Here is an 18,497-nt window from a genome sequence, read left to right as displayed (position 1 = left end):
CCCAGCACGCCCCACCCACCCCACCCTCCTCTGTGCCTGCGCCGTCCCTGGCCGTGTGGGGGAGAGATTACACAGAGAGAGTGCAGACTCCTTGCGTGTCCCTGGTGTATTTATTCCAGCGAGGCAGCCTCAGTGGGCCTCAGACTGACCGTGTGGGTCTCTGGGCTTCACAGGACGGCTGTGTGGCCGCTGCTGGGGCACAGTGTGCAGTGGGCCCTGTGTGTTGTATTGGATGTGACGTTAGTGGTTGTCTTGGCCTCTGCTGCAGTAATTAGATGGCTGGGCTGAGCCTATGATTTGTGTGTTCTTGAGAACACTGTGCGGTGATCGAATGGTCATGTGTGCCGGGTGTGTGTGTGTGTGTGTACATGAATGCGCATGTGCTTGTCTTGATCCTGGCCTGTGGGGCCGGGGGGCTGCAGGTCTCAAATTCCTCTGCTATTTTTAGGGGCCATATCAGCTCAGCTGCTGGGAGCCCGGCTGTGTGTCAGTCGGAGTCTCACCCTCCCTTGTCCTTTGCCCCTCACCCTCCAGCACTGCCTGCCCCCCACCCGTGTCCTTACTCCAGAGCTGCCTCCTCTCCCACGCATGCTGTATCCCCCTCTGCCTCCCAGCATACCTGGTACCCGCAGTCCTCCAGGCCTCTGCTTCTCTCCGACTGGCTCTGGCCAGGGCTGGGCAGCTCTGGACGGGAGGGGCCGGGGGAGAGGGAGGGGAACAGGGGCGGGGCTGCTGCCAGTGCTATTTTGAGCTGCTAACGGAGCAGCATCAAGAGGAGACTCCTCGCTCTGGGCTGCTCCGGGCCAGGCCATGCGGGTGAGTGTCCTTCTGATCCCCTGCCCCGGAAATGTCCCAGGCGCCTCGTGCTGTTTCCTCGTTTAGGAAAGGAGGGGCCTTTTGGTTATTTCCCTAGACGTGGCTGAAGTCTGTGGGGGGTGGGGGGAGGCTGCCTTGGGGCTCCCCTCTGCGCCTTCTGGTAGGGAGCCGATAATCCATGGCCTGAAGCCTCTATCCGTCAGAGGCGAGGGGCAGGGTCTCCGGGGCCTGACTCATGACTTTGGAAGTTTGGGAGGGGGCACCGGCTTCTAAACCTCAGAGTCCTGGGACCGCATCAGCCCCCCACCTGCGGGGACACGCCTTCCCATACACCGTGAGTGCCTGAGGCCTGCCTCCTTGAAATGCTATTTTCTTCCAAAGCCTGGAACCCCGGTGTTTCCCAGGCCTTTGGAAGCCCTGCTTTGTGAGCCAGGAGAGCCCCCCACCCCCTCTTCCTTGAGGGGTGTAGGGGGTGGCTGTTGAAGTTGTCAGGGATCCTCCTTTCACCGTCCCCGAGAGTGGACTCAGCATGATCGCCTCCATTTCTGTGGATGGGACACTCAGAAGGGGCACAGATGGCATCTCAGGGATGCCCTGACTGTCGTAGCCCTGTTTTTTAGCAGAGGTTACTTCAGAGGAGTAAGTTCCTTAAAAAAGCAAGTGAGGAGAGACATAGCCTCCTCCGGGTCCGTTCCGTTCCTCCCACGCCACCCTTCCCGGCCACAAGGGTAAGGTTTTCAGTTGTGTCAGCAGTTGGCAGTGTTTGGGCTGGCCTGGCGCGGAGGTGTATCAAAGCTCGAGATGTGCCCAGGAGCATTTGTATCTCCCTGTGCCCAAGGACTGCCCCGCCCGCCACTAAACTGCCACCAGTGCCGATGTGTGTGGGTGGGCTGGGGGTGGGGCGGAGAGGCTCCTCGCCCTGAGAGTGGGTGCTTCCTGGTCGAGCTTACACCCACCTCCATCCCACCCTAGGCCTCCCGGCCCCAGCACCAGGTCACAGACTTGGGGCCACGCGCGCTGATGGCCAGGCAGTTGGAAGAGGCCCTCCGGCAGGTCTGGCCGTTGGAGGAGGAAGCCCACACCTTCTGCAACTTCAGTGGCAGCAGGAGGCCATCCCAGTGCACCTGCTTCCTCCAGGCTGGCCTGGCCGGCAGTGGCCCTGCCGCTTGGCTGCTTTCTGTTCCGCTCTGGGCGGGGGAGGGCTCTCCCTGGAGGCTGGACCAAAGGGGCCAGGGTGTCTCTGCCAAGCCCTTCTCCCCTTTCTCCTCTGGCAGCCTGGCCTTTAAGGGAAGTCCCTGCAGAGCCGCCATTCCTCGCATCTCTGTATAGAGCTTATTCTGGCCGTGGATGGGTGGAGGGTTGGGTCGGGGCGGAGGGGTGGGCCACCTCTGGAAACTCCTGCTTTCTACCCAAACTGTTGCTCTGGCAGGTGATGTTGAGAAGGACAGTGGTGCAGGTGAACCAAGGGAGGTGGGCAGGGCTTCCTGTCCCCTCCAGGAAGCCTCCGAAGTTCTTGCTGGAGGACAGACCTGGGTATGAGTCCTCATTTGCCACTTGCTGCTCTGGGAGCTTGTGCAGGTCATTTCTGAGCCTCCTTTTGCTCATCTGTAAAGTAGGAATCATACTGGTATCTACATCAGAGGGATGTTGTGAGGATTAAATGAGATGGGACATGTCGAGTGGTCAGCATGGTACCTGGCGCTTAGCACATGTGGGGTACAGGCTAACTGTTCTTTCTTTTATTTCCTCCCTGCCCCGTCATCCCTCCACCCCCCTTCCTTAGATGTCAGGTTAGGCCTGGCAGGGAGAGGGTCACCTGGGTGCTACCCCTGTGTTCAAGTGGGAAAGGAGAGGGGAGGATGCTGTGCCTCTTTCTTTTCCACAGGAGAAGCCCCGGGGTGTGTGTGTGTGTGTGTGTGTGTGTGTGTGTGTGTGGAATTGATGGAGGGCGTGGGATTTTCTCTTCCTCTAGGTGCTCCCTCTCAGGGTACCCTCCGCCCTTGGGAGCTCGCAGCAGGTGGGGCTCTGGTATGGACATGGGCTTGGTTGCAAGTGTCCAGGCCGAACATTCCAGGCCTGGGGGAATGATTCTTCTGGGGGCATTTGTGCCCCCGTTCCCTCCTGTGAGGGACACGAGAAGGGTGGATGGTCCCTGCTGGTGATACAGAGGGTAAAACCCAGCCTGGTCCCGCCTCTGAGCGTTGGAGGCCTCCCGGGCTGAGTGTAGATGGGCCCTGAGCACATTTCTTAGATTTTTCCTCTTTGAGAGCAACTGCTTTTCGCTATTATCTCCTCTGATTTTCCTTGTTTATTGACTGTTTAGCCATCTTTATAATAGAAGTAAATAGTAAGTAGCAAATACATAACAGAATAAATACCAAGTGTCTCTATTGTGTCTCATTTGCACAATTTACAACATTATTGTGATCACTGTTTGCTTACTATTTAGGTTCTAGTTTTTTTTGATTGATGTTATTTTAGGAGGAGTTTGCCATATGGTTACGTGGTCCACACACTTGTTAGTTTAAATGGCAACATAACAGTGGATGGTACTGAAGTAGCAGAGTTTACCCAGCTCCTCTTTAACTCCAGGGAGTTAATTGTTTCCAACTGGGGGCTGTTGTAGAAAGTACATTTTTGATGGGTTTGTGGGGGTTTCTTCTTAAGTCTTTTTTTTTTTTTTTTGCTTTTTGCTTTTTGCTTTTTAGGGTCCCACCCGTGGCCTATGGAAGTTCCCAGGCTAGAAGTCGAATTGGAGCTACAGCTGCCTGTCTATATCACAAAAACTCAGGATCTGAGCCTTGTCTGTGACCTACACCACAGTGCAAAGCAACACCAGGTCCCCGGCCCACTGAAGGAGGCCAGGGATCCAACCCGAATCCTCATGGATTCTTGTCGGATCCATAAGGATTCTGCTGCACCACGAAAGGAACTCCCCAAGTCCTTTCTTTAAGTTAGTTAGCTCATTGCTTATACATTCCTGACGATGGGACGGCCAAGCCAGAGGATGATGCATTTTGTGGCTGCTGTTGGCTCCACAAAGAGCTACTAAGCAATTTTGGAGTGTCCTGCCCTCCCCTCATCCCCATGGCAATTGTGCTTATTGTTGCTAAGTTTAAAGATGATACCTCCCTTGTTTTCCACGGATCCCTGGGAATCAGGATGGACCGTTTACAGCTGGCAGAAGAGACCAGTGGGGAATAAGAGGTTTACGCAGTGAACCACCACTGCAGGACTGTCAGGCAGCAAACACGTTGCAAGTCCCACAGAACGATGAGTAACACAGAGCCTGCCCGGAGGAATCACAGGCTGGGGAGGGTTATAGACACACAAACAGCTCCCCAAGAGCCATCCTGGTTGTGAATCCCAGGGCTGCCACTTACCAGCTTGGGGGGTGTGGTGCGGGGGCTTAGCAAGGCACTCGCCTCTCGTTTTCCTTGGCTAGAAAGTGGGTTGTTTAGAAAGTGGGGATTAGATGATGAGACAGTGTGAAGCGCCTACCACTGTGTGTGGGTCCCAGTGAATATTTGATGAGGATTGGTTTCTCGTCCCTTCCCCAAAGAGAAGAGGCCAGAAGTGCCAGAGGGAGGAGGTGGTCAGCGCCTCAGAGAGTGGCGGGGTCATGGTCCATTTGCAAGTCCAGAGACTTGATTTGAGTACATTGAGTAAGAGTAAGCCCCACACTGTCCATCCATGCTTTGGTTGGGCCAGACCTCCTGAACCGACACCAACACAGATCTTAACCAGGGTGGGCTACTAAGGGTGACTCACCTCTCTGACCCTGCCTAACACGGCAGAAAAGGTGGGCTTCCGGGGAGCAGCAAGGCTGGCAGTCAGAGCCCCTTGGGTTCAAATCCTAGTCCATCACTTACCAACTTTGTGACCTAGCTTCTTTCTGAGTCTTTTTCCTCATTGGTAAAATGGGAAGAAGAATTCCCATGTCATGAGGCTGTTGTAAGGTTTATATTCAAAAATATACGTTAGGAGTTCCTGTCATGGCACAGCGGTAATGAACCTGACTGGTATCCGTGAGGACACCATGGATCCGTGAAGTTTGATCCCTGGCCATGCTCAGTGAGTTAAAAGGATCTGGCGTTGCTGTGAGCTGTGGTATAGGTCACAGACATGGTTCAGATCTGCTGTTGTTGTGGCTCCAATTCAACCCCTAGTGTGGGAACTTCCATATGCCGTGGGTGTGGCCCTAAAAAAGACTACACATGTACATATATTTTTTGTAGGATTTTTATTTTTTTTTCTATTATCATTGATTTACAATGTTCTGTCAATTCCTGCTGTACAGCAAAGTGACTCAGTCACACACGCACACAGAAATGCATTCTTTTTCTTACATTACCTTCCATCATGTTCCATCGCAAGTGACTAGATATATAGTTCCCTGTGCTATACAGCAGGATCTCATTGCTTATCCACTCCAAAGGCAATAGTTTCTATCTATTCATGCCACACTCCCAGTCTTTCCCACTCCCTCCCCCTCCCCCTTGGCAACCACAAGTCTGTTGTTCATGTCCGTGAGTTTGTTTCTTTTCTGTAGAGAGGTGTGTTTGTGCTGTATATTAGATCCCACATATAAGTGATATCATATGATATTTGTCTTTCTCTTTCTGACTGACTTCATTTAGTATGAGAGTCTCTAGTTCCATCCATGTTGCTACAAATGGAATTATTTTGTTCTTTTTTATGGCTGATTCGTATTCCATTGTGTATATATACCATGTCTTCTTAATCCATGCATCTGTTGATGGACATTTAGGTTGTTTCCATGCCTTGGCTATTGTGAATAGTCTTGCAATGAACATAGGGGTGCATGTATCTTTTTCAGTGTAAGTTTTGTCTGGGTATGTGCCCAGGAGTGGGATTGCTGAGTCATATGGTAGTTCTGTGTATAGTTTTCTGAGGTACCTGCATACTGTTTTCCATAGTGGTTGTACTTACACATAAATGTTCTACAGGGCCTCTCATTGCACGTGTTCCAGATTAATGCTGTTTTCGGAAATGTCTGAACTCTCCAAAGAAGAAACAGGTCAGGGAAGAGAAACTTTGGCTCCCAAGGCCCCTTGCTTCTCAGGCCCATAGTTCTCCGCTCTGAGGTGATTGGAGTGGAGGCATCATCTCCTTCTTTGGGGCTGCCTTCCTTACCTGTTCCGTCCTGGACAAAGATAGGTTATTCTTGAATCCTAAGCAAATCTTAGTTAAGGAAGCGAGGAAAAAGATCCAGGCAATTCTGCACAGAAGCTCCAGGGAAAAACCCACGTTTGTGTCCAGAGCGATGCTCACGAGGAACAGCTGATGTGGGTGCACAGGCCCCGGCGTGACTGGCCTGGTGTCCTCATAGCCTGGGGCCCGGGGGCTCCCCCCTGGACACTCAGGGAAGCTGGGGCAGGACATCAAAGAACAAATGGATTTTACAAGCAAACACACTTGAAGTCTAGCATGTGAACTGGATAATAGGCTAGAAAAGGCAACAGAGCAAATTAAAAATAATTCAGTGAAAACAAAGCATTCTCTGTTTTTTTCTGCTGTGAATTCATGATAAATAATAATAATTACAAACCGGTTCTTAAAGTCCACTGACTTGAACAGATTCTTGAGATGGAAGCCTCTCCCTGGGCTGAGGCAGATTCTGCTCATTGAATTCCAAGAGGACCAGCCCTAGGCTCAAACCGCACCCCCACCCAGGCAGGGCCACTGTGCAGTTATCTGGGCCGCTTGCCCTTGGCAGGTGGTGGTGAGTTGCAGGTAAGAGGCAGTTACTGGAGTCCTAGAGCAGCTTCCTTAATCCCCTGCCAGGTGTCAGGCCCACCGCTTTGGTTCACTGAATTAAGGGTTTGAGTGCTTCTCCCCACACAGACCCCTCGGGTGCCAGACCTGGAAAGGACTTTAGCCCTTATCTGGAGTGGCCCATCCCCTGATGCTGCAGAGGAAGGCCCAAGAGGTGAAGGGACTTACTCATGGCACACGGCTTCCAAGGACGGGAAGGTCTCTGTTCTGTACCCACCTTGCCTTCTCTTTCCCGCAGTATTTTATTCCTTACTCCTTCTCTGACCTTTTGAGCTCTGTCATCCCTCCCCTCCACTCCATCCCACCTCTCCCCCGTTGCCTACAGTGTTTGTCCCGGCAGGTCGTGGCCTTTAGGAGGACTCCGAGTCCCTGAGAGACCCGCCCCCCATTCCTTCTCTGATCCAGGGTGTTGGCTACTTTCGGCATCATGGCCTTTTCATCGAAGTTCGCCTTCTGGGAGCAAAAGGAAAGTTGTATTTCAGAATTTTTATGCCCTTCCTATGTGCTTGGCATGGTGTGTGCAGGCAGGAGACGGGCTTGTGTGCACACGAGCTTTGGAAGGCAGCGGCGGGTTGGGCATGTGTGCATTTGGGGGCTGGGGAGAGTGGCCGGGGTCCCTGAACAGACTCTTCTGCCTGGATGGGCTCCCGCGCTGAGTCACGCTCCTCCCCTGGGCTCCACCTCTGGTAAGCTGAGCTGCCTTTTGTCCCCCAGTGCCCCTCCACGTTAACCCCTCCACACCCTTTCCGCCCCACTGCTGCTCTGACTCACCCCTGGGAATGTGAGCTGCTATGAAGGGGCCACCGGGAATGGCTTTGGCTCTGAGGCCTTGGAACTGGGTCCCCCCCGCCAGCCTGAGTCTGGGGGGGCTGTGATGGGTAGGAGGAGAGAAGCCAAGAGTGGGGAGCCAGGCCAGTTGGCTGCCTGGGTCCGGAGGGTGATTCAGGCTGTAGACCTGGACGTGCCTCTGTCTTGTGAACAGTCCCCAGCTGGGCAGTGACCTACAGCAGAAAGAACCCTTCGGGCGGGGGAGGGCTCGGGGAGTCAGCCTCAGGCTAAATCCAGAGCTGAGCTCAGAGCTGGGCCTGGTGTCCCAGCCAATTCAGGGGGCAGCCAGTGCTTCCCCCAATGCCTCGCCACAGGGGTAAGACCCTTGGAGTCCCACGCTCAAGCCACTGGAAGGAGGACAGATTTGGAGCGGGTGGAGGACACGGAGTGGACTTGGAGTCTGGGCCATCCCTGCGCCTGAGCTAACAGCACCGCGTGCAGTAATGCGTGTGTCTGGGTGCTGCGTGAACACTTGCCCTCCCTCTAACCTGTGTGCCGGGGGCTGATGCACGGTGTGATGAGCGACGGGAGGGGTGGGCTTTTGTGGGGGCAGGAGGCTCAGACCTGGCCTCTCCCACTCCTTTTCCTTTCCTCTCTACCAGCCCCTCCCTGCCTTTTCTCTGCTCCAATCCCAGTTTCTAAAGTAGTGGAGTCCACTCTGATGAATAATGGCCATTTCCCCTCTGTTCATGCCAGTGTGAACTAACTTTGAAGCTTGAGCCCATTGAAAATAGCTCTCTGGGCTATTAGCTTTAGAACTGCAGTAGCCGTCATGCTGGTCCGTGCCCCAGGCACCACTAATTAGAGCTCAGACTTAGCCCGGACCCTGATTACAAATGGAGCGTCCCCCCAGGTGGATAATTAAAATGATTCTGGACGAGTTTCTAAGGGTCTTTTCCATTAGGAATCAAGGACTCCATCCTAGGCTCCTACCCACACTGGGCTGGGAAGGAGTCATGCCGAGGATGGGGCAGGGCTGGCAGCAGACCCGTCCTTTTCCTGTAGCCCAGGGTGACTGGGAAAGAGGAGAAATGAAATCCGTTGGTGCCGCCTCGGCTTTTGGAGGGAAAGATGCTGGGGAGGGTGTGCAGGGAGAAGGCTGTCCCAGACTTGAGGCCTGGCTCTCTGGGTCTGTTCTGAGCCAGGCTCTGAACTGAAAAACCCATCTGAGCAGCTGCATTGTCTGTCCTTTTTCCAGAGGCATTATGGTATCTGCCACTTGCCCCTGACCTTGCTCCCCGCCTCTGACCCGGGCCAGCCAGCTCCCGGGCTGGGCTCAGACCGCAGAGTCCAGGCATCTTTCCTTCCTCTACTCCCCGCCCCGAACTGTGGGCTTGCCTCCCTCAGCTGTGTGGTTGGTAGAGTTTTGTGGGTCTGAGGTTGGGAACATATCTGGCTTCCTGAATCCCTGCCTCTTCCCCACTTCCTGCCTCCAGCCAGAGCTCAGTAGCCTGGCCGGGCAGGCTCTGTGCGGAGGGAACCCATCTGGACCTAGACGCAAGCCTGAGCCAGCTTGTGGGGCCACGCATTCAGCCGACACTGAGCTCTGCTGGCCCAGCAGGCCCCCCACACTGGGTCATTCCCTCCTCAGTCCCTACGACAGGGGCTCTTGTTCAGCCCACTCCTAGCCTGATCGGGGAATGCTCTTGTAGTTTAGCCTGAGTTGAATTCGCTGGACGTTTCTGTCCACTCTGTAACCAAGGTCATGACGTTGAACCTCTTTAGACAGCCCAGTGGGCGACATGGCTTGTCACTGGGGGCAAAGGGTGCCAGGCTTTAGCCCCATACAGAGACTCTTCATCCTTGAAGTTGTCACTGGACAACTTTGACTCCAGGATAGCGATCCGTTGCCCACGTCCGTAGCCCCAGCCCTGAGCACTCAGGAGCTCTCTTCTCTGCCTGGATGTTTTTCTCTGTGCTTTTCATGCTGGGTCTCCCCAGCCTGACCTCAGACGTGCCAGTGACTTCTTTGTCTGCTCCCTCAGGTTAAAGAGGAGGACAAAGCCTGCCGAAGCCTGGCCCTCCTGCCAAGGAGGAAGGGGCTGTAAGTGCTTCTTCGACACTGTGTGCGTGTGTGTGCGTGTGTGTGTGTGTGTGTGTCTAGGTGGGTTGTATTCATGAGCCCAAGCATCTGCAGTTCCACAGAGCAGGCAGGCCCAGCAGGGCGCCCCATCCCATGGGGGGTGGCAAGAGGAATGCCATAGAGTGACAGAAAGGGCAGCGTGTGTGATGCCCACCCAGGTGTGTGAAGGAGATGGCAATGCCAAGGCGTGTAGGGGACCCTTCCCTAACCCCCCTGTTTAGTTCCTATGTGTAGCTCTGGTTTCCTGAACTCTTTGGAGCTGGAGAGGCTTGAGTGGCCGACTCTGAAGACAGGGAGCCCCAGACAAGAGCTCAGCTGTTGGGGCTCCTCGGCCTGCTCTCGGTGGCATAAGACAAGGGTAGGGAGGGATTTCACTGCAGCTGCTGCTGTCTCTTCTCAAGACCCCGTCAGCTGCTCGGTGCGGGTGACCTGGAGGCAGGCTCCAGCCACACAGTGCCACCAGCCCACACCGAGTCACTCCACCTTGGGACAGAGACCCTGAATTATGTCAGACACTTTTAGGGCAAGAGAGGGGAGAGAACTCCAGAATAGTCAGGCCCGGAGAGGTGTAGGTCGGGGGGGCTACTGTTGGCACAGGGGACAGGAGTGCCCAGGGTTCTGGAACAAAGCTAGATCACAAAACAGACCCAGGCTTCCTCACCCCAGATGGTGCCCATCCCCCTGCCTCCTTGGGGGGAGATTTCATTAGCCAGGGGTTGTGGATCTACATGCGTAAATAGTCCTGCAAGGCCAGGGTGGTTTCAGAGGGTTATGTTTGAGATTTGTGAGGGAGGGGCCTTGGAGCATGCCAGGTTTGGGGGGAAATTATGTGTGAATTGCTTATAAGACTGCCCGGCACACAGTAAGCTCCATGCAGGGCCGGCAGTGACGGTGATCCGCGTCAGGGTCGTGGGCATCATCGCCTCGGGTCGAGGGTGGGGCAGGGAAGCCAGAGAGGGCGGGGCGGGGAGTGGGACCCAGACACGCCACTGAACACTCGTGGCCCAGGAGGCTGAGGAAGAGGCCCCTTCAAGCCCTCCCCTCCCCAGCCCTGCAGCAGGGCCGTCCTGCAGCCGAGGCCTGGGCGGAGGTGTTGGGCTCCATTCTGCTCAGGACGTGGGGCAACCTCTCCACCTGGCAGCTGGAGAAGTCTGTCTAGTCTCTGAGCGTCTTCCTGCATTTCAGTAGAGATGGCAGCCAGCCCCTCATGCAGCTCAGTACCCAGGTACATCCTAGAACCAAGGTCACTGTTTAGGGGAACAAGGATTCAAGCACAGCTCTTTAGTGGCCCCCAGTTGACCTTGCTCCCCCAGATAGTGTGGCTGGCTTTGTAGGAAACTGTCCTGCCATTAGCCAGGCTGGCCTGCCTGGTGGCAGCCCCTGGGGACTACAGATATTTCCCACCAAGCAGTGTGCCAACCTCTCTAGTGGGCGCCTGGGTGCCCAGAGGCTGGCTGAACCAGGGCCCCAGCTCTAGGCAGAGTGGAGCTGTGGTCGCTCGAGAGCTTAACCCTTTGAGTGCTGCAGCAGCCACCTCTTCCTCCCGTTACTCCACATGCACACGCTGGGAGGAGCGAGGCCTCCAGCTTCGAGAGGTTTGCACAGGGAAACTGCAGGAAGACTGGCAGAAAGCAGGCTGAGATGGAAGCTTCCTGGACCAGCACTGGGTTTCTGCAGCTCTTGAGAGTGTGGGTGAGGGGCAGTCAGTGGTCAGGACCAAAGGAGTGGGGAGGGAGGGCTTGGCACGCCTGGGGGCCAAGGATTTCATCCCAACTATTGTTGGCATTGGGATGGGCAGGCTCTGGGTCTGACTGCTCAGAAAACCGGGTGGGAGAAGGACCAGGGACCCCAAAGGCGGGAAGGCCCAGAGTCAGGCCCGGGACTGACGGTAGGAATTGGAGTTGGACCTCTCCACGCTCCGTCTCTGCTGTGTTTGGGCTGTGAGGGAGTGGGCGTCCCTGGATCTGGGCTTGGTTGCTTTCCTGATATAAGTCAGGGACTCTGGGGCACCTCATGGGCCTCTGGGCACCCTGCGCTGGCCTCCCATAGCTCTGTGCTTCCGGGGAGGCCTCTTGGAGCTGTGTGTTGTTGGACGGATGGCTGGAAGGTCTGTTCCCCAGCTAGGTGTGGGGTCACACCTCTGACTTCCTCTGTGTGGGGCGGGGGCGGGAGGGACACGGGCTGATGCTAATGTCTCTCTGTATTTGTGTGACTGTAGCTAGAGGGCAGCTCAAAGGACAGCGGGGGCCCCCCTAGGAGTCCTCAGCCTCCCACCAGCCCTGTCCCCTCACAGACTCCCCAGAGAGCCAAGAGCCCTGCATCCGCACTCACCATGAACGGCCCGGGGGCTGCCTCAGCGGAGGGCCCGGGCGAGGAGGCCCAGGGCCTGTCCCGGAAGAGGGTGGCCAATGCCGTGAGGAAGGTGGTGAGCAAGGTGCTGCCTGGCGAGGAGCCTGGGATCGCCAAGGAGCCTCCGGGCAGAGGGCTCCGGTCCCCCGAGCAGCCGGCTCGAGGCAAGAGGGGAGAAAAGGCAGCCTCTGGTCCTAGGCCGCCTCCCCCTCCTGCTCCCCCTGCTCCGCCTAAGCCCGAAGCGAAGAAGGAGGCAGCCAAGGATGAGCTCTCCGTGGGCCTGCGGAGCCTGATGTCCCGCGGCCGCAGCAAGGACCACAAGCCGCGTGGCAGGCAGTCTCCCGGGAAGGGAGAGAAGCCCTCCAGCCAGGAGCCAGGCTCCCCAGGGAAAGCAGTCTCCCCAGAGCTGGTGGACTCCTCAGAGAAGCCAGGCTCCCCAGCCAAGCCTGGAGCCCCAGGGAAACCGTGTTCCCCGGCCCCGCCAGAAGAGCTGGCGGGACTCACTGGATTGCAGCCCAGCAAGTCACCGGCCCCTGGTGTGGAGCAGGAGGTACCTGAGTGTGTCACTAAGCTCCCGCTCCCCAGGGCTCCCAGCAAGCCCCGCATGCCTGCGAAACTGGGCCGGCGTGTGCCGAGGGCAGGGCTGCATGGCTTTCCTCCACCGACCGCCAGGTCCCTGGGGACCTGCCAGCTGCTGCGTGTGGTTCTTCCACTCTCTTGCGTGGGGGTCGGGGCCTGGTCCCCAGCTACACGGGGTGAGCTTGAGGCCTGACTCCCAAATTGAGGATCAGAGTCTTAGCAGATTAGTTCGAGGATAGAGAGAATTTCTGGGAGTTCCTGTCATGGCTCGGTGGTTAACAAACCTGACTAGCACCCATGAGGACGTGGGTTCGATCCCTAGCCTCGCTCAGTGGGTTAAAAATCTAGCATTGCCATGAGCTGTGGTGTAGGTAACAGTAGTGACCTGATCCACGTTGCTGTGGCTGTGGTGTAGGCCGACGGCTACAGCTTCAATTCAGCCCCTAGCCTGGGATCTCCATATGCCATGGGTGTGGCCCCTAAAAGACAAAAAAAAAAAAAAAAAAAAAAAAAAAAAAAGAAAAGAAAGAAAGAATTTCTGAGGTCAGGGTGCCCCTGTTCACGTCCCATCCCCAGCCCCTCACTCTGATGGGACCTCAGCCTCTCAGCGCCTCTGTGTGTCGAGTGGGAGTCACATAGGTCTACAGTCTCTCCTCTGAAGTCCTTGGGCCCAGAAGTATTTTAGAGATTAGTAATTTGTGTATTTAAGACTGTATACAGTATACATAATGAGCAGAACCTGTGACCAAACACAAATATTTCCACAAGAAAATGATGAATGTTCACACCGCAGGAGGGAGAGTACAAACAATCAGGTTTTGCCAGCAACCTAGTTAAGAAAAATCTCTTGTTTTGGAGGGCTTTTTGGATTTTGGAATTGCAGGTAAGGGATAATGCCAGCTGTGAAGGGTGGCTGTGAAGATGAACACCAGGATCGAATGCTCCCAGCCCAGGCCCTGGCATAGGGGGTGCTCCGTCAGCATGGTAGCATTGATAGTGATGCCGGTACCGTCACTGCCATCACTGCTTCCTCTTGCCTGGCCAGATGTCCCCTCCAGCAGCAGGACTCCTGAGGAGCTCTAGGCCTGGGTGGCCAACAGGCACAGTGGCCCCCCTTGGGACCTGGGGCCCACCCAAAGTGCCCTCTGGGTGGGACAGGAGGCTGAAAGGAACAGAGGAAGGCTGAGGGTGATGCGACCAGCCCCTTCCCTTGGAGGGTGATGCCTGCTTGGCTGGTCCTTGGGTTGGGGGACATTTCTCTTCAAACATTCCCATTTTGTGGTCCCTTCCGGAGCCTCCTGGGGTTGGGAGGATGGATTGGGTTTCACCACTGCTTCTCTGTGCTCTTGCATGCTCCCAGCTAGTCAGGGGGAGGTGGGGGTAGAGTGCCGCCCAAAGGCCCGTCCTGTCTCCCAGGCCCTAGAGGTCCTGACTGCTGCCCTCTAGGATTCCGCCTTGCCCCCCATCCCATTCTTCCCAGGCTTTGCAGAACTTAGAAAGGAGCAGGCGGCAGCTTCCCCCACCCCTCCTGGCCCACTCTGAGTCAGGGAAGTGATCTCCTGGCACACAGGAGTTGGCAGGGGCATTTCGGCCCAACAGGTAGGGCGTAAGGCAACCCACTGGCCCCTAAGAAGAATCTCGCAGAAGCCAGTGAGCATCCACGTACCTGTTCCTGGGCTTCTGTCCTCCCCCTGGCTCCCTGTCCCTTTACCTCTCACTAGGGTGGAGTTGGGGCTGAGATGAACCCTGTTCTGGAGTTCAGCCACCTGTCACCTGGGCCAGGGCAGGGCCAGAGGATATGTGGGAGAACTGGCCATGCTGGTGCTGAAATGGTTAAGAGGGTGGGAAGAAGTAACCCTAGAACTCCTGGGTACCACATCTGGTAGCTTAAGAACCCAAATTGGTGCCCTGCTTGCCTCCCTGACCTATTCCACTTACCCCCAGGTCCCAGCGGCTTCCTGAGCTAGAAGCTTTGCGTGCTCTCCCTCCATCATTCCCTAGGCTGGGACTAATAGTGGTTTGACCCTTAGGCAGGAGCTGCCCCAGAGGTCCGGCTGACCCCCGCAGAGGAGGCCCACCAGCGGCTTGAGAGGATCTTCACAGCTCCTGTAATGCCACCTCTCACGTGTGGTTCCCCAAGCCCTGCTCTCCGCTTGGCTGGGGCTGTCGGCCGGACTGTGTGTCTGTGTGTGTAGGAGCACCTGACAATGGAAGGGTGGCTCCCTGGGGGTCTGGGGACCTTCACAGGGGCTTCCTACTTGAAGAAATGAGAGACAGTACAGCAGAGAGTCTGAGCGCAGTGAGGCCTGTTCCTCCAGGGGACCCGTGGGAGGAACCCCTCTTGGCTGGAGATCCAGCCCCATTATCTAGCCCCAGTCTCTCACCCTGGAGGACACATCTTGGTGCCAGGGTCTGGCGGGTGCGAAGCAGGGAGCAGACACTCCCTTTTTTTGATGCCCTGGTTCTCCAGACCCTGGTAAGGCCTGTTAAGTCCTTGCCCATTTCTAACAGGCAAGGTCCAAGGCCCGGCTGACTCCCCTTCCTCTCCAGCAATGCCTTTAAGTAACCAAAGACGGGGAGGTCAAGGCTGGCCACAGGGTTTGCCCACAGTTCCTTGGTTCTCGGGCATTTGGCGGGTGGACCTGGAGGAGGGGATGCCTCTGCTTGCCATGGGGTGGGGTGCTGCCGGGAGCAAGTGGGGCAGCGGGCGGGGGCAGCGGGAGTCTGAGGAAGGGGTCTTAGACTTGGAGCTGGTGGGGGTCTGGTTTGACAGGTATGCAAGGGTGAGATCTCTGAAGGGCCGCCCTGGGCATGGGGAGTGGTACCCTTGGATGTGGGTTAGGAGGTCAGGGACAGCCTGGGCTGGGGTCTGGTGGCTACAGGAGAGCTAGGCTGGGAAATGCCCTGGACATAAGGCCAGAGGCTCACAGGAGTCCCAGGTCCTGGGTGTGGGGAGGTGGCCTGGCCTGGCAGCACAGAAGAGGAGGCTGATTCAGAAGGGACTGGCTGGCCAGCCAGGGGAGACTGGCCAGAGGCGGAGACACACCCCTGCCCCAAGCAGTGATTTAGCCGAACATCTCCTCCGAGAGTCTGATGGTTACGAGTGTCCCTCCACCAAGCAGGGCCCCTCCTTTCGGCTCTGGCCTCCCCTTGACTGGGTGCACCGTGCCTGCCCAGGCCAGCCCCCCACCCCCGCCCCCGCCCCCTCCTGGCGCTGCGCCCCTCTCACCTCCACTTGGCCGGGGCTTGCTGAAGGGGACATGCCCACGGTCTGCTTGTCCTCATCCCTCTTCTTCTCTCTCTCTCTCTTTGCTTGCTGCTGGTAGCTGGACCCTGAGGCCGCCTCTCCCGCCCACAGCCAGGTAGGGTACTCCTGCCCCTCTCAGGAGCCCTCCGCTTCCTCCGTGACCACCCACCACCCCTGGCTTGTACCTGGGCTGGCGTCTGTGCTCGGGCCTCATGCTGGAGCGTAAGGCCCCATTCTCCTTCTGGCTCATACCCGGTGTCTGGGGGCCCCCCTGGGGGAGGCAACGCCTGGAACTTGACGTGGGGCTGCTCTGTGTCAGGCCCTGGAGGAGTGAAGCCCACGGGCCTGGCCAGAGGTTTCAATTCTGCCCTCTCTGGGTAGAGAAAAGGCTGAATCCCTACCAACCCCCATCGCCACCCCTCCCCACTCAAACCTGAAGATGCCTGTCTTCTGTCTCCACCTGCTGGCCAGTGTGGGGACCTGTCTTCAGGTGGCTCTAAAGGAGTTCGTTACAGGGCACAATCTTTTTTTTTTTTTTTTTTTTTTTTTTTGTCTTTTTGCTATTTCTTTGGGCCGCTCCCGCGGCATATGGAGGTTCCCAGGCTAGGGGTCCAATCGGAGCTGTAGCTGCCGGCCTACGCCAGAGCCACAGCAACGCGGGATCCGAGCCGCGTCTGCAACCTACACCACAGCTCACGGCAACGCCAGATCATTAACCCACTGAGCAAGGCAGGGACCGAACCCACAACCTCATGGTTCCTAGTCAGATTCGTTAACCACTGCGCCACGACAGGAACTCCGGGGCACGATCTTTTGATGTCACCTTGTTCAGTCTCCAAACACCTGACCTGTAGAACACACCCTTTCGAGACAAAGGTTTTAACCTGTCTCAAAATTTGGAAAAAAAATTTTTTTTTGTTTTATAAAGTTACATTTTTAAAAATAAAGAATTAGCCTTTAGGTGGTTGTCTTCATTTAAATTAAAATATTGACAGCCCCATAGTGATCCTTCTGTTTGAAGGAGAATTTCACTGGACCGTGACGACATGGAGAGTCTGGAGACCGCTGTGTAACCCAGTCTTCTGATTCTATAGCTGAGAAGGGCCGTCAGCAGGGGAGAGGGAGTTATCTGAAACTGGAATCCAACCTGGGAGTGGAAACCAGATCTTTTTCTTTCAGCTCCAAGAAATGTAGCAAAGAACACGCTTGCTGTTATTTTTCTTGTCCTCGCTCATCCCTCATCCAGGGGGGTCTGTATTGCAGAGCAGTGTCTACACCTTGGCCCAGGTCTCATGAGGGTGGGGGACTCTAGGAGACTAGTTATACGTCACAGTTGGGGACCCCCAGAGAGTTGGGGGTTAGGGCTAACTTGAGGGCTGCTCATACCATAGGGGGTGACCATCCCCCTCCAGAGGCCACTGGATGACCCTGCTCCCCTTTTGTCCATGTGACAAAAGGAGCCTGATGGGCTATGGGCCCCTCTCCTATTTGCCCAGCTCCCCCAGGCACTGTTTCTACCCAGCTCAGTCTTCTTAGGGGGTGCCAGGCCTGGCAGCTCCCGCCTTGACGGTGCCTGTGGATGCTTCTTTCTGATTGGTGACCCCCTGGGCCTCCAGGGGCTCTCAGCCCCTTTATACCCATTCCCATGCCCATCCATGTGGCATATAAGTCTCTTCCTGTATTTGACAGAGCAGTGCTGCCCCCCCCCCCCATGTCCCTGGCCATGCTGCTTCATGCCCTCATGTGGCCTTAGCATGTCCACATGTGCACCTTCTGAGGAGGAGCAGAGAGGCTGGCACATGCCTCTGGGCACTGCCCCTGCCAGTAGAGCACCCTCTGGACGGGAAGGCCAAGGCCGAGGCTAAGACTCAGGACCTACCCATCATTTTGCACTCGGTAGACACTTAGATCTTGAGAAAATGCCCTTTCCCGGGTCTGAGAAGGAGGCCTATCAGGGGGACGATGGGAGAAGCTGAGCGTGTAAGGTCGCAGCAGCTGTGGCCCAGGGCTTACAGACATCACAGGGAGAGGGCAAGAGGGCAGCTGCCAATTTGTGCTCCTGGGATCTGCTCTCTCCTTGGCACATAGTCCATGTGCCCCTGTCTCTCCACACCCTCAGGGCTGGCATGGACTCTAGTGTCCTTGTCTTCAGGGCTCCTCAGCAGCAGCACCACCTCCTGGCTTCCCCACCTTCTTCCTCTGACCACTCTGGTGTCTCCTGTTCTGTATCTGCCACCCACCTGTCCCCCTCGCCCAGTGGCTCATTTAGACGCCCTTCCCTTCACGTGTTTCCTCTCTCCTGCTGTCCTTGTCTGCTTTCCCCAGAGCAGTCTGACTCTTTATTCCTCCCCTCCCCCTGATAGGTGAAGACAGAAGAGCAGATCGCCGCGGAGGAGGCCTGGTGTGAGACGGAGAAGGTGTGGCTGGTCCATAAGGACGGCTTCTCACTGGGTGAGTCTGGGGGGGCCCAGGGGCAGATGCCTGGGCCTCTGGTTTCCGGGCTGGGCGGTGGCTGGGCCTCTGGGGCTGGTGCGGGCCGGGTGGTGAGCGACGAGAGGCTATTGATAACACTGGGGAGAAGGCAGGACCATAACGGGCCCAAAGAGGGCCACCCGGGCTTCCCAGGCCCATGTCTGTCTCTGCCCCTGCTCTGCAGCCAGTCAGCTCAAATCTGAGGAGCTCAGCTTGCCCGAGGGGAAGGTGCGCGTGAAGCTAGACCACGATGGAACCATCCTGGACGTGGACGAGGATGACGTGGAGAAGGTTTGCAGGAGCGGGGCCGGGCTGGGCAGGCTG

At 56.4% G+C, this 18,497-nt stretch overlaps 1 long non-coding RNA gene across 2 annotated transcripts; it reads left to right on the top strand.

The window, feature by feature from the left end:
* Positions 734-9,422, top strand: LOC106507969. 2 transcript variants are annotated; one of them, XR_002337281.1, is made up of 4 exons: positions 734-816; positions 1,789-2,349; positions 5,787-5,857; positions 6,956-9,422. It is a non-coding gene; the product is annotated as an uncharacterized LOC106507969 (long non-coding RNA). The 2 variants fall into 2 exon arrangements; XR_002337282.1 differs by lacking the exon at positions 1,789-2,349 and having other exon boundaries at positions 742-816; positions 6,956-9,421.

Source organism: Sus scrofa, chromosome 12 (genome assembly GCF_000003025.6).
Source record: "Sus scrofa isolate TJ Tabasco breed Duroc chromosome 12, Sscrofa11.1, whole genome shotgun sequence".
Taxonomy (NCBI): Eukaryota; Metazoa; Chordata; class Mammalia; order Artiodactyla; family Suidae; genus Sus; species Sus scrofa.
Note: the sequence above shows the minus strand (reverse complement) of the source record. Positions and strands in the feature narration are given on the sequence as shown.